This window comes from Hemibagrus wyckioides, linkage group LG10 (assembly GCF_019097595.1).
Source record: "Hemibagrus wyckioides isolate EC202008001 linkage group LG10, SWU_Hwy_1.0, whole genome shotgun sequence".
NCBI lineage: Eukaryota > Metazoa > Chordata > Actinopteri > Siluriformes > Bagridae > Hemibagrus > Hemibagrus wyckioides.
This window is the reverse complement of record NC_080719.1, coordinates 15397501-15404824: the sequence shown is the minus strand read 5'-3', so window position 1 is coordinate 15404824 and position 7324 is coordinate 15397501.

The following is a 7324-nucleotide window of genomic DNA, read 5'->3' as shown; positions in this document are numbered from 1 at the left end:
AATAGGCAGCATTATGGGAGGAATGGATTATTGTTAATGAAGGAATGGTTGCTTCGGGTACTAATTGTGAATACAGAGTATATTATTTTCATGCCATTTCATTTTTATGTTGTAATGGGTTTGTATGATTGTTATAACAGAGTGCTAGTATTTTCTCTCTATTTATTTTTCTCATCTAGAATAGAGTGGAATGTTAACTCTAAGCATTCTCTACATTCTGTCGGGTCAAGGTCAATAAAACTCTGCAAAGTAACTGATGTGATTGTATGCCTGATGCAGTAGTGAGGCGAAGTTCATATATTATGAATAAGACACATTTTAAATGAGATTAGATGGGAGACTTTGGTTTCTATATGTAATCCAAATATTAGTATTAAGTCAGTTGTGTGTAATGAGTGGATCCTATTATGTTTTAATTAACCCTTACAGAGTGTAAAATGGACACAAAGCCTGATCTCAGTGGAATATAATGGATTATCAAAATTATTTTTAAAATCTTCAACAATTACGGATAAGTTCATATATAAATTAGACAATTTGAATTGTAATTTAATCCTAATCAGGTATGAATGCACACAGTCTTTACAAACTCTGCCCTGTTCCAGCTGACTAGACAACAACTAACCCTAACCCCAGGCATAGGAGCAGATCCTGATGTGATTTTGGAAAGACACTTTGCTTCTCCTTAGGCTTTTCCAGCTGTGAAACATCAATAATTGTCTTCAGGGGACACATCAATGGCGAGAAGTGCTTTAAAAAGAAAGATCCTGGTCTAGGAAGAGTGTGCCAGTGAGGCATTTTCTCACATCAGCATAAAAATCTGCTGAATAAGAGAAAATCGCTCAAGTCATTTAAAAACTCCAGTCGAAGCTTGTAATGACAAAGAATATAATATGATATAATATGTTATAATATGTTATATATGATGTGATATGATGTGCCCTATATGTGTTTTTTCCTGTCTAACTTAAGCAAGCAGGCTATCTGTAGGTGAAAGAAGTGGTGATGATAACCTCATGTGCCCAGTTTACAAGAAACTGGAAGCAAGAAGCCACCAAATAAATATATTGGAGCCAGAGGTTATATAAACACAGTGTCATTTATTGTCTTGTTTTCCAGCAGGTGAACAAAACTGTGATTTAATGATGGCTGTTTCACAGTCTTTGAGTTGCCAACAAACCTAAGAAGGGGATTGAGAGGCTCTGTGGTGGAACTGCGCTATTAGAGAACCTGAGCACAGACCCTGCCTCTGAAATGAGCTAACACAGGGGCTGAAGGTGAAGGAGCATGAGGTTAGTCTCATCTGTGCAACTGTTCATTTACAGTCAGGGTAGTAATGAAGTACATATAATCTAAATGTATAATTTGTACAGTATATGTATAAATGTGAATTAGACTACACTTTCAATGTCAATTATTCAAATTTATGGTGTATTAATTTCGCTGAGTGACCCATCAATGGACATCATTACAACTAAGAGAACACAGCGTCTACAGTTATTTGTATATTATTTGTCTTTGCTGCATTTGCCTCAAGACACACAATATAAATACAATGTTCAGACTTTTATTATTAAATAATCACTTTTTCAATAAAGGGAGTCGTCAATGGCCATGTCCATTTTCTTTATTGAACTTTCATTAAAACAGCACAAGATTCTTTTACAAAGAGATAAATCACATCAACAAGTCACATCATAATTAGTCTGAAACTAATCAATAATAATACAAAAAAAATCCAAAAATAAAATGCCCCAAAACATTATGTGGTATTAATCTACTTAAAATACACAGGGTACATTTCATCCATCCATCTTCCTGTGTCTGTTTATTCTACAACCAGATCTGCTCCTGAAAGAAAAGATCATGTACCTGGAGCAGCACACTCTTCTCATAAAGTAGATTCAACAGAACCTGGGTCTGTTCAACAAACACCACTGGACACCTGAGCAGAGTGCAGGTAAATAGCGACATTGATGATGAGACCGGTGAGACAAAGAGAACACACAAAGTTACTCCACATGTGAAAGCTAAACCTCCATTAAACACCTCCGATCATGTGCTATTGCAAAATAGTTTCACTAGCATCTAACTGATTTCACTAGCATCTAAGTGATCAGAACAAAGCTGTTAAACCTGTTGTTACTTCCTTCTTTTTGATTAAAACTAGTCATTTTAGACTTTACAACTTAATGACTGCATGTAATACATATTTACATATACTACAGCCCACTCCTTTTGCTTGTCTTTTGTTGCTTTGGAGCCCCAGTTGCAGCTTTGTGCCTGTGGCGGTGTTATAGAAAATAAAGCATCAAACATGAGCATGATCAAAGCCCTGATGTGTAGGAGTTCATCTTCCCCCTGTTTCTCTCTATATAAGGGCAGAGCTGCCACAGGAGGCAGCATTTCTAATCAAAGCCCTGGATTTGTACTGGAGCAGCTCTTTAACACTACCCACTGTAAGTCCTAATGAATGTGGACAAACATCAAACATAACATCATATCTATATGGGTTGAAATAGGAAATAAGATTGCTTTTAGATTTAAATTATAAAAAAAAAAACCACAACAATGGACTGTGCTCTAATTTGTTACACAGTAACAGTGTTAAGAGTAGATATTGAAACTTACCATGCGGAAATCAGTGACCAAACAAATATCAACCCAAACATTTCACCTTTTTACATCTCAGTTAGGTGTTAGATGTTAAATAAGTTATTTGAATGCAATACATGATGTCATAAATCATTAAGAATACCATATGCCATTTGTACAAGATTTGTGCAGAAATCTGGATTCCTCAGATTGCGTATGTACAGACTGAGTCATGCTTTGTAGTAAACACTCTTTGTTATCGGCTTTGAAATCTGTATTTGTAGCTCTTTCTCTGTAATATAGCACCAGCAGCAACCATTTTACTGGCATGCAGATTTTAATTGGCTATGGTACAGGTATTAAAGTGAGCTACAGTCTTCTGACTGAAAGGAGTAACTTAGTCTGCTAGGCTCTATGAAATATAAATCAAGGTTATTATGTATGCAAATTAGTTCATCTGTCGAAACTTGGGGAGTGACATCCCATCTAGGGTTTATTATCCCTGCAGTTAATCAATGAATGAATGTTGCAGCTTAGAGTCCTAATCCTAATCCTTCTCAGCAGCAACAAAAATGGACCAGTGTGATGCTTCCAATCTGTAACTTGCTAATCCACACTAACTCACTCTGAAGGAGATGGCATCCAGCAAGCAGGTGACAATAAGAAGATCCACAAGACACCAGATGTCACAATCATGTTTTCTGTAATAGGAATAAAGAAAATGAAGAAAGGAAGAGGATGATATTGAATCGATTAAGTAAAATGCTAAAGTATTAGTGCCATGTTACTATTAGAAAAAGATTCAGATACACCTTTGGAAATTTTCTCTGTGGCATGGGGTTGGAGATTCACAAAAAAAATTACTATGATAAACAATATGTATCAGAATATATAGGTTTGCTAACAAACTGCTAGAGAAACAGTGATGCTTTGTCATCTCCACCAGGCGGGCCAAAAAATGAATCGCGATGCCCGAGGGCTAGGGTTCTGGGGAGCCTCTCTCTGGGACCAGAGAGAAATGGTACAGAATTCAGTCCCTAATCCCAACCTCCCCACCCTCTTTTCAAGACTGTTGCCCACTGTTGTCAGGACACTGCAAGCTACATCCTCCAGCAGGAACTTCTATCACTCTTGAGCAAAAGAGCCACAGAATATGTTCTCCTCCCTGAGAGAAACTTGGCTTTTTACAGTTGATACTTCCTAGTACCCAAGAAGGATGGGGGACTTCATCCAGTCTTAGACCTACATGCTCTGAACTATACTCTGAAAAGGTACAGGTTCAAGATTTCAATTCAATTAAAAAAAATTGTAAAGTATAAAGTTACTATTTTATCCCTAATGAGCAAGCCTGAGGTGATGGTGGCAAGAAAAAACTCCCAGAGATGATATGAGGAAGAAACCTTGAGAGCGGTATCAATAGAGAGGTATCAATATGGTTTGTGACAATAGATCTAAAGGACACATATATTTTTACATAGGCATCTGGACAGAGCACAGGAGATTTCTCAGGTAATATTTTGAGGGTGAAGCGTACCAGTGCTGTGTTCTCACTTTTGGCCTGGCTTTGTCACCACACACCTTCACAAAGTGCATGGATACTGCCCTGGCTCTTTTGTATTTCCAGGGCATCCATGTACTCAATTATATAGATGACTGGCTTATTTCAGAGCAAACCTGTGTGATGATGATAAAAATCCACAATATCTTTATTATATCGTCATATCTAATAAATGATCCTAATAAATGAGTGGAGACTCGTTTCATCAGAGAAACTAGTCAAATATGCCCTTCTATTCTCACTGTACAAGGTCTGGACTTCTGCAACAGTTTATCACCAGAAGTAATTTAGAAGGGCAATGGAGTCCAAAACACACAAACAAAATGGACTTACACACACTCTTGCCACCACACACTCAGATCTGTCTCCTCTCTGAAGCCTCTGAAGGGCTTCAGTCAGGACTCAGGGGACAGATTAGCTTATCAACTCTCCACAGTGCACCTCCTGCCTAATCGATAGCTTGCCATCATGCCTGGACTCAAGTCAGAGCAAGGACTCTGGATAACCTGTTGACCCAGCTAAAATCCTAAACCAAACAAAAGTGAATCGCTGACACCTGAGGAGATCTGACCGTGAAGACAGCAGGGCTGGGTGACAGCTGAAGGAAGAGGGTGAAGAGGGTGAGTGTGAGGCTCTCAGTGTTCCTCCTGTGTGCAAATAAGTAATGGTCTCTGGGTAATGCTGCTTTTCTGTTTGGTGGGAGGAAAAGCAAGCTTGAAGGTAGCTTAGTGAAAATGTGGTTATCTTAATGATACACCAACAGTTACCTTCCATTTATCATGTCCATACAATAACCTTTTAAAAATCTGTGAGTTCATTATGAGTTCTCTTGCATCATCTGATCTCCCAAAAATATGCATGTTCATGAACTGGCTGCAGTAAATTACTCACAGATGTGAATATGTGAGTTTGTGAATACACTATAATGCCAAAAGTTTTGGGACACCCCTCCAAATCATTGAATTCAGGTGTTGTTTTTCAGAGGTTTCAGCTTGGCCCCTTAGTTCCAGTGAAAGGAACTCTTAATGCTTCAGCTTACAAGACATCTTGGACAATTTCATGCTCCCAACTTTGTGGGAACAGTTTGGGGATGACCCCTTCCTGTTCCAACACGACTGCACACCAGTGCACAAAGCAAGGTCTATAAAGACATGGATAAGTGAGTTTGGAGTGGAGGAACTTCACAGAGTCCTGACCTCAACCTGATAGAAAACCTTTGGGATGAATTAGAGCAGAGACTGCGAGCCAGGCCTGCTGTGACAGTTTTGTGGATGGAAACACTGTGTTGATGACAAAGTCAGAGGAGAATAGCCAGACTGGTTTGAGCAGGAAGATTATATAGAAGAATATAACGTAATAACCACTCTTTACAACTGTAGTTGGCAGAAAAGGATCTCAGATTGCACACTAGTTAGAATCTTGAGGCAGACACTGGATTCCACTTCCACAAACTGAACAGTTGGAAAGATCACGTTTTTCTTTTTTATAGATGAACAATTAATGTTTGAGAATATAACACGTACTGCAAGAAATAACAAGTCTATCATTGATAAGCTTATCTTAAGTCAGGGTTCTATTGATAAAGGCATTATGAAGTATTATTATAGTTCTCTTTCAGAGCTTTTACTTGTGAAATAAATAAATGATTGCTTTGTCAGTAGACCTGCAGTAATGAGAAAACTATAAATACTCTCTACAATGACTGCTCTGATATAATGACTGTATTAATACTAATTTTTTTGTTCAAAATAATAAGGAAAGTCTTTTCTTTCCTCTGTAGAAAATGTTAGGAACAGTAAGCTGCAATGTAAGAAACAAGAATGGTGTGATGTCAGTTGAACAGATTTGTGTCCCTGTAAACAATTTCATGGTTGGATTGCTAGAGAAGATCTTATAAACTGTCTGTATGATGGTATCTGATGGAGAGCCTTTACTGATACATGGTAGAACAGGGAAGAGCCACAATGCCTGGCTGTAAGATGCAGAGATGTACTACCCGATAGTGCTGTTTTCTTTCTTAAAGTCTACTCGAGATATGCTGCAGTAATCCTCAGGAGAGATTGGTTTAGCTCACTTACCTAACAGGTAAGATAGCGATTATTGATTCCTCCATCCTAGCAAAGGATTAATGTTTAGTTTTGTGCTATAACAGGTGACTTTTTGAGCCCTTTCGAAAAGTCATTTATATTGGAATTGCTATCTGCTATCCGAACAACATACTGTTTCCGATTGCAGTAACAAAGTTAGCAGAATGGTGTATTCATTTACCATCCTGTTACTTTCCTCTAATAAAGGTGAATTGTCATGTCCAAGTTTCTCACCCACTGGCTGTGAGCTTTACACTGCTCCTCATCTGCTTTCTTAAATGTATACACAATAAACCTGGGGTTCCTCAAGGCTCTGTTTTAGGCCCTCTTTATATATGAGCTTGAATCTTGAATATTATCTTGAATATTATTACTCATTATTATTTTTAGATGTAGATGTGTGTATGACCATGCCTTGTTACTTAATAAAGTCTCTTTGATTTGTGACTATATGAATTCCAGACAAATATTGAAGCATGTAATAAAAAAAATAGCAGTAAACAAATGTTTATTGTTTATGTTTTTTAAAGGTGTTTTTCACATTATCATTTTGGAATATAATTTAGAACTATAAATATTAAGAGTAAAAAAATTTAAATAATACTTTTGCTTAATAGCACAAATGTGATTTGCCACACAATAAATAATAAATGTGAAATATAATACATATTGTTAATGCAGCAATATATGCATATATAAGTAAGCATACACTTTATATGTGGATAAATTGTTGTTGTTGTTTTTTTATGTTTTTTGAGGGGTTTTTTAGATAGCATTCACCGATCAGGCATAACATTATGAGCACTGACAGATGAAGTGGAAAACACTGATTATCTCCTCATCATGGCACCTGTTAGTGGGTGGGATATATCAGGCAGCAAGTGAACATTTTGTCCTCAAAGTTGATGTGTTAGAAGCAGGAAAAATGGACAAGCGTAAGGATTTGAGCGAGTTTGACAAGGGCCAAATTGTGATGGCTAGACCACTGGATCAGAGCATCTCCAAAACTGCAGCTCTTGTGGGGTGTTCCCGGTCTGCAGTGGTCAGTATCTATCAAAAGTGGTCCAAGGAAGGAACAGTGGTG